The 14,899-nt window shown below is 38.1% G+C and overlaps 2 long non-coding RNA genes across 2 annotated transcripts; both read right to left on the bottom strand.

Moving 5' to 3' along the window:
* Nucleotides 1-1,232: 1,232 nt before the first annotated feature.
* On the bottom strand, nucleotides 1,233-2,956 carry LOC145657994 (uncharacterized). Its single transcript, XR_014123920.1, has 3 exons — nucleotides 2,873-2,956; nucleotides 2,492-2,535; nucleotides 1,233-2,384 (listed from the first exon to the last, which is right to left on the bottom strand). It is a non-coding gene; the product is annotated as an uncharacterized LOC145657994 (long non-coding RNA).
* An 8,310-nt stretch (nucleotides 2,957-11,266) lies between these two features.
* Nucleotides 11,267-12,605, bottom strand: LOC145658005 (uncharacterized). Its single transcript, XR_014123930.1, has 3 exons — nucleotides 12,536-12,605; nucleotides 12,152-12,195; nucleotides 11,267-12,045 (listed from the first exon to the last, which is right to left on the bottom strand). It is a non-coding gene; the product is annotated as an uncharacterized LOC145658005 (long non-coding RNA).
* Between the last annotated feature and the right edge of the window lie 2,294 nt (nucleotides 12,606-14,899).

Raw genomic sequence — 14,899 nt, forward strand, 5'->3', positions numbered from 1 at the left:
CTTCACAGGCAAGGACATTGCTGCCTTTAAGATAGCACCTAAATCAACCATTTATCGAATCATCAAGAACTTCAAGGAGAGAGGTTCAATTGCAGTGAAGAAGGTTTCAGGGTGATCAAGAAAGTCAAGCAAGTGCCAAGACCGTCTCCTAAGGAGGATGCAGCTACGGGATCAGGTCACCACTAGTGCTGAGCTTGCTCAGAAATGGCAGAAGGCAGGTGCGAGTGCATCTGCATGCACTGTGACACAAAGGCTTTTGGAGGATGGCTTGGTGTCAAGAAGAGCAGCAAAGAAGCCACTTCTCTCCAAGAAAAACATCAAGAACTGACTGACATTCTGCAGGAAGTATAGGGATTGGACTGCCGAGGAATGGGGTAAAGTTATTTTCTCCAATGAAGCCCCCCTCAGACTGTTTGGGACATCTGGACAAATGATTGTCCTGAGAAGAAAAGGAGAGCACTACCATGAGTTCTGTGAGGCATCATGCCAGCAGTGAAGCATCCTGAGACCATTCACTTGTGGGGTTGCTTCTCATCCAAGGGAGTGGGTTTGCTCAAAACTTTGTATAAGAACACTTCCATGAATAAGGAATGGTATCAAAACATCCTCTAAGAGCAACTTCCAGTGACCCAGGAGCATTTTGGTGAACAACAATGCTTTTTCCAGCATGATTGAGCAACATTTCACAAGGCAAAAGTGATAACCAAGTGGCTCGGTGAACAAAATATTGAAAATTTGGGTCAATGGCCAGGAATCTCTCTAGATCTTAATCCCATTGAGAACCTGTGCTCAATCCTCAAAAAGAGGCTGGACAAATAAAAGCACAGTAACTCTAATCAACTCCAAGCACTGATTAGGCAAGAATGGGTTGCCATCAGTCAAGATTTTCCCAGAAGCTGATATCCAGCATGCCAAGGCAAATTGCAGAAGTCTTAAAAAAAGAAGGGACAACACTGTAAATATTAAGTCAATGTAACAAACTCCAAGACACAGGTAAGTGAGGATCCAAGTGCAAGAGTTAATTGATACTAGCAGGAATGAGTGCGAGGTAGATAGGTAAGGGTAGTGGTCAGCGCTGGGGAGTTCGGACGAACTTCTGACAGAAGGATCTAAAAAAAATGGTCAGTCTCAAAACCTTTGGCCACAACTGTACATAAAAAAAATAATAAAATACTGTTACTTCACACAGCATATGAACATCATAAAAGTATTATTGTCATCAGGTACTTGGCCACTTCAATGACTGTGTTACTCAGGAAAGTACGTTTAAATGTATCCCAACTATGTTTGACGTATACACAAAGAGTACTATGGAGAACTTATTTATGAAGAAATTTATTGGACTTTATAGTAGTATTTCTCTCTATTATAAAATTGATCAATAGTCAGAACACTTTCATATAACAGAAAAAACTGTTAATAAAACATACTTGGAAAATAAACGAAAGTAAATGTAATGGAACAAGCATTTTTAGTGTATTACTTAAAGTTGATGCATGTTGCATTGTTTGTTACACAGCCCGCTGTGTGATAAATAAATATAATAAATCTCCAGAGATCAATTTAAAAGTGCTAACATTAAAACTATATACAGTGTTTTGTACATTACATACATAATACATTGCACAGTTTAAATAAACTTAATAAATGTATGTACTTAGAAAACAACTTCATATATCTTCAAATAATCTTATACAGTGCTTCAGAGCTCAATGAAAAAAGATAATGCAGCAATAAACAAATGATTGTATGAATGAATGTTTTGACCATGTTGGTTAGCATTTGATGGGTAAGCACATACCTACATAGCTAATTGCTCAGTAGATGTGAAATAATGGCAAGACACATAGTGATTATAGCACTCGTCCGACAGGCTATTTCACATGAATTTGCCATCTGATTTACATGATCCATAGCTATAACAGTAGTAGTGGCGGCAGCAGGAGGATCTGTGGTTGTTGTGGCAACAGACGCCACAGCTGCAGCTGTCAAAGCAGGAGTTGCAACAGCCGTAGACAGAACTATTGTGGAGTTAGCCACAGCAAAATTGATGGGCATCAAAGTTGCAGTTTTGAAAGATGCAGCATCAGTTATAAATGTAACTGTTATGTCAGTAGCAGGAGTCCTTGTGGATACTGTATTTGGAATTGAGAAATCCATTGGAGTAGAGTCAGAAGCGGCAGGTGGAGGTGCTGCAGAATTATTTGCACTGCCTGTGAACGCGGCTTGAGCAGGCGTCTTTTGAGCAGTTTTTACAGAGGCCGTATTGACGAAACCAGTCGTTGTCATCGTTGTTGACATGTCTGTTCTCACAGATGCTGCAGCATTTGATGTTATTGGAGCTTGACTAATAGGCTGCCCAGCCATAGTTTTGATTTGAGCTCCTGATGATGAATATAACATTTTGATTATTAAATCAACGAGTTATCTTAATGGACTAAAGATCAATATTTTTGTTTTATCCTGCTGACGTTTATGCAATTTCACTTACCAATTAGGAGAAAAATCATGATCATCCTTATTTCTTTCATTGGCCTGAAAAGAGAGGTTGAGAAGCAGCATTCAGACATGTTCCAGTCTCATTGTCTACAAGTATGAAATCATTTAACTGGAAATTAACTATGTTTTTCTAAGCCAAATGTTACACATCATAGAGTGTAATAAGATTACTGTTTAAATATGTTGCAGAAACATTCACTTCTAAATATCAAATATTTAATATTCAAATGTCATGGCACTGGTAAACTGTATAAATCATTATTTTTCACTTTGAAAGTTGAGCTCAATCATGTTCAATCTATGACCCATTTAAAATTTTTTTCAAATTATTTAATCATACTACTTTTAAATGTATTGCAAAAGATTGACTCACCACTCCATGCAAGTAAAACTATGAAAACTCAAGTCAAAATGCTTTTGTCTTTGGAAATGCGTGATGGTAGTTTGTAGCTTGCTGCTGTTTAAGCTCTCATTGACAGGTTTTAAAACTGCCTTCTTATATTCAGGAGACAAAAATGTTAGCCAACGAAACCCTGCCCCTGTTTTGCCTCACTTGCGTTTATCAGTGGTCATCGTTGTCACTGTCTCTCTATTGCGTACAAACTTGCGTGTTATGGGAGTGGCTAGATCAAGAGCAAAGGAGCCGTTCTGTCACTCAAAGGAAGAAAATGACGAAAGTAGCACAACTGCTTGTTACGTGATATTTCATACACTTTTAGTTTCATACCTATACCCATCTTCATACACCCTGGAAGCTAAGTTTAAATGACTTTTTAAAGAATATATTTCTGTAGCTGTTACTACATTATGGGTTCATGATCTTTATTTGGTGTAAGTTTTGTTTTGTTTTTTTACTGGAAAAAAATGTTACCCTGCAAGATTTATGGTTATTAGTGTCACACCCTGGCTGCTATCCAGCCAGCCCCATTATTCGACGCACACCTTTCATGACACTCCTTTACTCCTGCTGTCTCAGTCATCATTTTATTAGTTACCCTACTCACCTGACCTTTGTTTAGCCCCCACAAGTGCCCGAGTCCAGTGCTTCACATTCACGAACTTGAAAGCCAAGAGTTAAGACTCTTGCGCTACTGAACGTCGTCTATTTTGCTGTTTGTGACAATAAAGCCTTGTTTTCTCCATGCTTGTGCAACACTTTTGAAACAAGAACATCAGTTAGAGTTATGATAAATGTTTAAACAGACTGGTTGCTTTAAAAGTTTGGGGGTGCTTGAAGTTTTCTTCTGTTAATCGTGGTTACCTCCAAGGCAACACATGCAGTCATCATTGCATGGCATCAAAGGAGCTTCACAGGCAAGGACATTGCTGCCTTTAAGATAGCACCTAAATCAACCATTTATCGAATCATCAAGAACTTCAAGGAGAGAGGTTCAATTGCAGTGAAGAAGGTTTCAGGGTGATCAAGAAAGTCAAGCAAGTGCCAAGACCGTCTCCTAAGGAGGATGCAGCTACGGGATCAGGTCACCACTAGTGCTGAGCTTGCTCAGAAATGGCAGAAGGCAGGTGTGAGTGCATCTGCATGCACTGTGAAGCAAAGGCTTTTGGAGGATGGCTTGGTGTCAAGAAGAGCAGCAAAGAAGCCACTTCTCTCCAAGAAAAACATCAAGAACTGACTGACATTCTGCAGGAAGTATAGGGATTGGACTGCCGAGGAATGGGGTAAAGTTATTTTCTCCAATGAAGCCCCCCTCAGACTGTTTGGGACATCTGGAGAAATGATTGTCCTGAGAAGAAAAGGTGAGCACTACCATGAGTTCTGTGAGGCATCATGCCAGCAGTGAGGCATCCTGAGACCATTCACGTGTGGGGTTGCTTCTCATCCAAGGGAGTGGGTTTGCTCAAAACTTTGCATAAGAACACTTCCATGAATAAGGAATGGTATCAAAACATCCTCCAAGAGCAACTTCCAGTGATCCAGGAGCATTTTGGTGAACAACAATGCTTTTTCCAGCATGATTGAGCAACATTTCACAAGGCAAAAGTGATAACCAAGTGGCTCGGTGAACAAAATATTGAAAATTTGGGTCAATGGCCAGGAAACTCTCTAGATCTTAATCCCATTGAGAACCTGTGCTCAATCCTCAAAAAGAGGCTGGACAAACAAAAGCACAGTAACTCTGATCAACTCCAAGCACTGATTAGGCAAGAATGGGTTGCCATCAGTCTAGATTTTCCCAGAAGCTGATATCCAGCATGCCAAGGCAAATTGCAGAAGTCTTAAAAAAAGAAGGGACAACACTGTAAATATTAAGTCAATGTAACAAACTCCAAGACACAGGTAAGTGAGGATCCAAGTGCAAGAGTTAATTGATACTAGCAGGAATGAGTGCGAGGTAGATAGGTAAGGGTAGTGGTCAGCGCTGGGGAGTTCGGACGAATTTCTGACAAAAGGATCTAAAAAAAACGGTCAGTCTCAAAACCTTTGGCCACAACTGTACATAAAAAAAATAATAAAATACTGTTACTTCACACAGCATATGAACATCATAAAAGTTTTATTGTCATCAGGTACTTGGCCACTTCAATGACTGTGTTACTCAGGAAAGTACGTTTAAATGTATCCCAACTATGTTTGACGTATACACAAAGAGTACTATGGAGAACTTATTTATGAAGAAATTTATTGGACTTTATAGTAGTATTTCTCTCTATTATAAAATTGATCAATAGTCAGAACACTTTCATATAACAGAAAAAACTGTTAATAAAACATACTTGGAAAATAAACGAAAGTAAATGTAATGGAACAAGCATTTTTAGTGTATTACTTAAAGTTGATGCATGTTGCATTGTTTGTTACACAGCCCGCTGTGTGATAAATAAATATAATAAATCTCCAGAGATCAATTTAAAAGTGCTAACATTAAAACTATATACAGTGTGTTGTACATTACATACATAATACATTGCACAGTTTAAATAAACTTAAAAAATGTATGTACTTAGAAAACAACTTCATATATCTTCAAATAATCTTGTACAGTGCGTCAGACCTCAATGAAAAAAGATAATGCAGCAATAAACAAATGATTGTATGAATGAATGTTATGACCATGTTGGTTAGCATTTGATGGGTAAGCACATACCTACATAGCTAATTGCTCAGTAGATGTGAAATAATGGCAAGACACATAGTGATTATAGCACTCGTCCGACAGGCTATTTCACATGAATTTGCCATCTGATTTACATGATCCATAGCTATAACAGTAGTAGTGGCGGCAGCAGGAGGATCTGTGGTTGTTGTGGCAACAGACGCCCCAGCTGCAGCTGTCAAAGCAGGAGTTGCAACAGCCGTAGACAGAACTATTGTGGAGTTAGCCACAGCAAAATTGATGGGCATCAAAGTTGCAGTTTTGAAAGATGCAGCATCAGTTATAAATGTAACTGTTATGTCAGTAGCAGGAGTCCTTGTGGATACTGTAGTTGGAATTGAGAAATCCATTGGAGTAGAGTCAGAAGCAGCAGGTGGAGGTGCTGCAGAATTATTTGCACTGCCTGTGAACGCGGCTTGAGCAGGCGTCTTTTGAGCAGTTTTTACAGAGGCCGTATTGATGAAACCAGTCGTTGTCATCGTTGTTGACATGTCTGTTCTCACAGATGCTGCAGCATTTGATGTTATTGGAGCTTGACTAATAGGCTGCCCAGCCATAGTTTTGATTTGAGCTCCTGATGATGAATATAACATTTTGATTATTAAATCAATGAGTTATCTTAATGGACTAAAGATCAATATTTTGTTTTATCCTGCTGACGTTTATGCAATTTCACTTACCAATTAGGAGAAAAATCATGATCATCCTTATTTCTTTCATTGGCCTGAAAAAAGAGGTTGAGAAGCAGCATTCAGACATGTTCCAGTCTCATTGTCTACAGGTATGAAATCATTTAACTGGAAATTAACTATGTTTTTCTAAGCCAAATGTTACACATCATAGATTGTAATACGATTACTGTTTAAATATGTTGCAGAAACATTCACTGCTAAATATCAAATATTTAATATTCAAATGTCATGGCACTGGTAAACTGTATAAATCATTATTTTTCACTTTGAAAGTTGAGCTCAATCATTTTCAATCTATGACCCATTTTAAAAAATTTTTCAAATTATTTAATCATACTACTTTTAAATGTATTGCAAAAGATTTACTCACCACTCCATGCAAGTAAAACTTTGAAAACTCAAGTCAAAATGCTTTTGTCTTTGGAAATGCGTGATGATAGTATGTAGCTTGCTGCTGTTTAAGCTCTCATTGACAGGTTTTAAAACTGCCTTCTTATATTCAGGAGACAAAAATGTTAGCCAACAAAACCCTGCCCCTGTTTTCCTCACTTGCGTTTATCAGTGGTCATCGTTGTCACTGTCTCTCTATTGCGTACAAACTTGCGTGTTATGGGACTGGTTAGATCAAGAGCAAAGGAGCCGTTCTGTCACTCAAAGGAATAAAATGACGAAAGTAGCACAACTGTTTGTTACGTGATATTTCATACACTTTTAGTTTCATACATATACCCATCTTCATACACACTGGAAGCTAAGTTTAAATGACTTTTTAAAGAATATATTTCTGTAGCTGTTACTACATTATGGGTTCATGATCTTTATTTGGTGTAAGTTTTGTTTTGTTTTTTTACTGAAAAAAAATGTTACCCTGCAAGATTTATGGTTATTAGTGTCACACCCTGGCTGCTATCCAGCCAGCCCCATTATTCGACGCACACCTTTCATGACACTCCTTTACTCCTGCTGTCTCAGTCACCATTTTATTAGTTACCCTACTCACCTGACCTTTGTTTAGCCCCCACAAGTGCCCGAGTCTAGTGCTTCACATTCACGAACTTGAAAGCCAAGAGTTAAGACTCTTGCGCTACTGAACGTCGTCTTTTTTGCTGTTTGTGACAATAAAGCCTTGTTTTCTCCCTGCTTGTGCAACACGTTTGACACAAGAATGTCAGTTATTGTGTTTGAGAAATGCATTTATCTCAGCTCAAATTAAACATGTGTGAGGCCTGTGCACATGGCTCTTTTACATGGGTCTACCCCCATATTTAATCTGCTGCAGCTGAGATTTATTACTAAATCAATTATGCATTATATGAAATGCTAATTCATGTTGCCTGCAATTTTTTCCTGTTCATGTCAAGGGCATTTTTAGTTAGCAGTACCGTTAAACTGCTCTTTAACAAGTGGATCCCTTGCATTATTTACTCCTGACTGAGTAACTAAACACAAGAAAATTTATAATATATACGGAAAGGATTGATTTAAGATGTGATGTCAATATTGTGTGATTAAATCCTATATAATATCTTTCAGAAATAACCCTGTCCTGAGAAATACCTCATTATCTCCATGAGTAACTCTCATGGACTCTACTAGTCCACTGTGAGCCAGATGATAAAACATGGAAATTCAACACCAGTTTCTCTTGCAAGGAATGGCCAAAAATCACTCCAAGGCTGCAGTGAAGTCACAAAAAACCCAGTAACATCTAAGGACCTACACTTTCCCTTCCATACAGGCAAGAGTGTGATGCATTGTTGTCACAGTTGGTATCTGTAGTCTGTAACTGTACTGTAGTATAATGTCTGTACTGTGAGTAGGTGATTTATTGTTATGGTCTAAGCTACACAATTGCTTCTATATTAACCATTAAAGTCTTCCTTCAAATTCAGTCTGCTTCAAGAAAGAAAATAGGCATTTGAATAAATTTGAATGCAGTATTACTATCAACCTTGTACAATAAATGGTGGTGGCATGTGAATGTCATTAACAGCAATCTGCTGATTTAATGAGAATACCTAGGCTGCATTGAATAAATCCAGCTCAAGTATTGTATACTTAATAGACTTTTGACTAGTTATTGTTTCCTTTTTGCCAGCCCTGAAATCTGGTTTCAGTGCAAGTTGGTCAAACATGCTTTCTGTCTTGTGTGTATCTTTTAATAAAATATATATTTTAAATTAAATGATAAATGTTTAAACAATATGTTTATATGCCCCAAATATCTCATGAAATATTGAATATGTCGAATATCTACCATATAGTGCAGTTGGTCTTATGGACAGATGATGAGATGACTATGGTGACAGATGTGGTCAACTTAGCAGCACTGTTTTGGGATAAGCCCTTTGTGTTCCTGGTGTCCTTTGTCAGTCATGAGTTGCCTACCCATTTTCCTCACCTGTCTTTGTCATTTAATCTCTGTTATCATCCATGTTTATTTCTGTTCTTATCATGTTGTGTGGTGTTATTTCTTTATCTTCTGGCATTTTGACAAAGGTTTAAAAGTAGTTGTGGCAGGATTTGCTGTTGTATTTGTACTAGCTATGGATCACCTCTTGCTGTCTGAGACGTCAGTGATGTTCATGCTGCTACAGCAGGAGTTATGTTTCAGCATATATTTTAATACTGCAGGAGTTCCAGTGCAGGACTTTCAATGCAAGTGCCAATAGGGTTGAGATTGGACCTCTTCGTAATGAAGCTGTAAATGCTCAAATGATTGTAACTGCAGCTCCTATGGATGTCATGGCTCTTGCAGCTTACCTTCACAATAGTAGAGTGCCACCGTTATCTGTTACATGTCATGTTGTTAAATGTTTCACAATGTCGAGGGAGTCTGGGCGTCCTGTTTCACGCCCTGCGGTACTTGGGCAACGTTACAATATTATGTATTATTTTGCACATAGTTTCAACAAGGAGCCTCGAAATGTTATTGAGGTGAGTATAGTTGTGGCCAAGACTACCACAAATTTTGGTTTTCACAAAGTTTGCAGCTCCAGTTTTTATGGTGGAAATTTGCATTATCTATAGATTGTGTACAGTGATGAGATGAACTGCAATTCATTGCAAAGTCATTCTTTACCATGAAAATCCATTTATTCACAAAAATAAGTGCATTCCACCTACTGCATTTCAGCCCTGCCACAAAATGGCCTGCTAACATCATTTCAGTGATCTTCTTGTTAGCTCAGTAGAAAGTGTTAATGACGACAAGGCAGCTGATATCACTCTGTCATGCTGATTCGAAGAGCAGACTGGTTGCTTTAAAAGTTTGGGGGTGCTTGAAGTTTTCTTCTGTTAATCGTGGTTACCTCCAAGGCAACACATGCAGTCATCATTGCATTGCATCAAATGAGCTTCACAGGCAAGGACATTGCTGCCTTTAAGATAGCACCTAAATCAACCATTTATCGAATCATCAAGAACTTCAAGGAGAGAGGTTCAGTTGCAGTGAAGAAGGTTTCAGGGTGATCAAGAAAGTCAAGCAAGTGTCAAGACCGTCTCCTAAGGAGGATGCAGCTACGGGATCAGGTCACCACTAGTGCTGAGCCTGCTCAGAAATGGCAGAAGGCAGGTGCGAGTGCATCTGCATGCACTGTGAAGCAAAGGCTTTTGGAGGATGGCTTGGTGTCAAGAACAGCAGCAAAGAAGCCACTTCTCTCCAAGAAAAACATCAAGAACAGACTGGCATTCTGCAGGAAGTATAGGGATTGGACTGCCGAGGAATGGGGTAAAGTTATTTTCTCTAATGAAGCCCCCCTCAGACTGTTTGGGACATCTGGACAAATGATTGTCCTGAGAAGAAAAGGTGAGCACTACCATGAGTTCTGTGAGGCATCATGCCAGCAGTGAGGCATCCTGAGACCATTCACGTGTGAGGTTGCTTCTCATCCAAGGGAGTGGGTTTGCTCAAAACTTTGCATAAGAACACTTCCATGAATAAGGAATGGTATCAAAACATCCTCCAAGAGCAACTTCCAGTGATCCAGGAGCATTTTGGTGAGCAACAATGCTTTTTCCAGCATGATGGAGCAACATTTCACAAGGCAAAAGTGATAACCACGTGGCTTGGTGAACAAAATATTGAAATTTTGGGTCTATGGCCAGGAAACTCCCCAGATCTCAATCCCATTGAGAACCTGTGCTCAATCCTCAAAAAGAGGCTGGACAAACAAAAGCACAGAAACTGTGATCAACTCCAAGCACTGATTAGGCAAGAATGGGTTGCCATCAGTCAAGATTTTCCCAGAAGCTGATATCCAGCATGCCAAGGCAAATTGCAGAAGTCTTAAAAAAAGAAGGGACAACACTGTAAATATTAAGTCAATGTAACAAACTCCAAGACACAGGTAAGTGAGGATCCAAGTGCAAGAGTTAATTGATACTAGCAGGAATGAGTGCGATGTAGATAGGTAAGGGTAGTGGTCAGCGCTGGGGAGTTCGGAAGAACTTCTGACAAAAGGATCTAAAAAAAATGGTCATTCTCAAAACCTTTGGCCACAATTGTACATAACAAAAAATAAATAAAATACTGTTACTTCACACAGCATAAGAACATCATAAAAGTATTATTGTCATCAGGTACTTGGCCACTTCAGTGACTGTGTTACTCAGGAAAGTACGTTTAAATGTATCCAAAATATGTTTGACATATACACAAACAGTACTATGGAGAACTTATTTATGAAAAAATTTATTGGACTTTATAGTAGTATTTCTCTCTATTATAAAATTGATCAATAGAACACTTTCATATAACAGAAAAAACTGTTAATAAAACATACTTGGAAAATAAACGAAAGTAAATGTGATGGAACAAGCATTTTTAATGTATTACTTAAAGTTGATGTATGTTGCATTGTTTGTTACACAGCCGGCTGTATGATAAATAAATATAATAAATCTCCAGAGATCAATTTAAAAGTGCTAACATTAAAACTATATACAGTGTTTGGTACATTACATACATAATGCATTGCACAGTTTAAATAAACTTAAAAAATGTATGTACTTAGAAAACAACTTCATATATCTTCAAATAATCTTATACAGTGATTCAGAGCTCAATGAAAAAAGATAATGCAGCAATAAACAAATGATTGTATGAATGAATGTTATGACCATGTTGGTTAGCATTTGATGGGTAAGCACATAGCTACATAGCTAATTGCTCAGTAGATGTGAAATAATGGCAAGACACATAGTGATTATAGCACTCGTCCGACAGGCTATTTCACATGAATTTGCCATCTGATTTACATGATCCATAGCTATAACAGTAGTAGTGGCGGCAGCAGGAGGATCTGTGGTTGTTGTGGCAACAGACGCCCCAGCTGCAGCTGTCAAAGCAGGAGTTGCAACAGCCGTAGACAGAACTATTGTGGAGTTAGCCACAGCAAAATTGATGGGCATCAAAGTTGCAGTTTTGAAAGATGCAGCATCAGTTATAAATGTAACTGTTATGTCAGTAGCAGGAGTCCTTGTGGATACTGTATTTGGAATTGAGAAATCCATTGGAGTAGAGTCAGAAGCAGCAGGTGGAGGTGCTGCAGAATTATTTGCACTGCCTGTGAACGCGGCTTGAGCAGGCGTCTTTTGAGCAGTTTTTACAGAGGCCGTATTGACGAAACCAGTCGTTGTCATCGTTGTTGACATGTCTGTTCTCACAGATGCTGCAGCATTTGATGTTATTGGAGCTTGACTAATAGGCTGCCCAGCCATAGTTTTGATTTGAGCTCCTGATGATGAATATAACATTTTGATTATTAAATCAATGAGTTATCTTAATGGACTAAAGATCAATATTTTGTTTTATCCTGCTGACGTTTATGCAATTTCACTTACCAATTAGGAGAAAAATCATGATCATCCTTATTTCTTTCATTGGCCTGAAAAAAGAGGTTGAGAAGCAGCATTCAGACATGTTCCAGTCTCATTGCCTACAGGTATGAAATAATTTAACTGGAAATTAACTATGTTTTTCTAAGCCAAATGTTACACATCATAGAGCGTAATAAGATTACTGTTTAAATATGTTGCAGAAACATTCACTGCTAAATATCAAATATTTAATATTCAAATGTCATGGCACTGGTAAACTGTATAAATCATTATTTTCCACTTTGAAAGTTGAGCTCACTCATTTTCAATCTATGACCCATTTTTAATTCTTTTTTTCAAATTATTTAATCATACTACTTTTAAATGTATTGCAAAAGATTGACTCACCACTCCATGCAAGTAAAACTATGAAAACTCAAGTCAAAATGCTTTTGTCTTTGGAAATGCGTGATGGTAGTATGTAGCTTGCTGCTGTTTAAGCTCTCATTGACAGGTTTTAAAACTGCCTTCTTATATTCAGGAGACATAAATGTTAGCCAACAAAACCCTGCCCCTGTTGTACCTTACTTGCGTTTATCAGTGGTCATTGTTGTCACTGTCTCTCTCTTGCGTACAAATTTGCGTGTTATGTGAGTGGCTAGATCAAGAGCAAAGGAGCCGTTCTGTCACTCAAAGGAAGAAAATGACGAAAGTAGCACAACTGTTTGTTACGTGATATGTCATACACTTTTAGTTTCATACCTATGCCCATCTTCATACACACCGGAAGCTAAGTTTAAATGACTTTTTAAAGAATATATTTCTGTAGCTGTTACTACATTATGGGTTCATGATCTTTATTTGGTGTAAGTTTTGTTTTGTTTTTTTACTGAAAAAAAATGTTACCCTGCAAGATTTATGGTTATTAGTGTCACACCCTGGCTGCTATCCAGCCAGCCCCATTATTCGACGCACACCTTTCATGACACTCCTTTACTCCTGCTGTCTCAGTCACCATTTTATTAGTTACCCTACTCACCTGACCTTTGTTTAGCCCCCACAAGTGCCCGAGTGCAGTGCTTCACATTCACGAACTTGAAAGCCAAGAGTTAAGACTCTTGCGCAACTGAACGTCGTCTTTTTTGCTGTTTGTGACAATAAAGCCTTGTTTTCTCCCTGCTTGTGCAACAAATTTGACACAAGAACGTCAGTTATTGTGTTTGAGAAATGCATTTATCTGAGCTCAATTTAAGCATGTGTGAGGCCTGTGTACATGGCTATTTTAAATGGGTCTACCCCCATATTTAATCTGCTGCAGCTGAGATTTATTACTAAATAAATACAAACAATTATGCATTATTTGAAATGGTAATTCATGTTGTCTACAATTTTTTACTGTTCATGTCAAGAGCATTTTTAATTAGCAAAACCGTTAAACTGCTCATTAACAAGTGGATCTCTTGCATTATTTACTCCTGACATTGAGTAACTAAATACAAGAACATTTGTAATATATATGGAAATTTTTTATTTAAGATGTGATGTCAATATTGTGTAATTAAATCCTATATAATATCTTTCAGAATAACCCTGTCCTGAGAAATACCTTCAAAAATTTTGGAAGTTGTGACATGCCCCAGTCTAGTATTTATTATATTGAATTTACATTTATCTGATACTTTTTATCCAAGGCAACTTATAATTATGACTTAGTACAACTTGAGGGCCTTGCTCAAGGGCCCAACAGTGGCTTTTTGGCAGTGGTGGGGCTTGAAGCAGCAACCTTCCCATTAGAAGTGAAGCGCCTTAAGCACTGAGCAACCACTGCGCTAAAATGAGGCCACCAGGGCAATGCATGCGTGTGCAAGGAACCCATTGGCTGACTGGGGAGTGCGGCAAAGTCAGCCAATGGGCTCCTTGCACACTCAGGCAATTATTTGATTGAGTGTTCATTCCATGGCTAAATAAAAGGGACAATTTGTAAAAAATAAAATAAAATAAATAAATAAAAAACAAATTTTTGGTTTTGTGGGTCCAATGGACATAATGCTTTTGAAGTTGTATAATGTTACATTTGCCTCTCCCCATGGCAACACTTCTGTTTAGTTACTTCCTGGCTTATCCTCATGCTTCCTTGTATTGGTTTCTGTCGGTTCCGCCCCCTGGTTAATATCGCCTCTTGTTATTGCTCTCACCTGTATCTTGTTTGCTCTTGCTCTCTGTATATATGCCCTGTGTGTTCAATTTGTCTTTGCAAAATCTTGTCAGCCTTTATGCATTTCTGAGCCGTTGGTTATAACGTCTGTGTATCACTGTTATTTGGATTACTGCTTATGTCTTTGGATTTCCCTCTTTGCCAGTTCCCTGTCTGTTTTGGTTGTGTCATGGACTGATTTTTGGATTTTTGACGTTGGCTTGTACCTTGGATATTGACTGTGGATTTCCCCTGTTCTCTAATAAAGCTGCATTTGCCTTATTGTGAGCGATTCAGGCAGTTACACTGTCTCACAAGTGGTTTGGCAATTTAGCGCAATACAAATTTGATGACTAGGAGAATGTTTCAAAAATCGACAGTGCTTCTCAGAAAAAAAAAGAGAAGAAAATAACAAAATGAATCCCAAAATTCCAAACTTTAAGTTATTATTTAAATTCACATATTCAATTCAGAAAAAAAAAACTGTGAAAAAGGCAACATGAGCAACAGCACTAAAATGCTGAAAAAAACAATTTCACAGTTATGAAATGGAAGCTAAAGGTGTCTCACAGACCAAA

The sequence above is a fragment of the Electrophorus electricus genome, chromosome 5, assembly GCF_041902795.1.
Source record: "Electrophorus electricus isolate QZ-2024a chromosome 5, ASM4190279v1, whole genome shotgun sequence".
NCBI lineage: Eukaryota > Metazoa > Chordata > Actinopteri > Gymnotiformes > Gymnotidae > Electrophorus > Electrophorus electricus.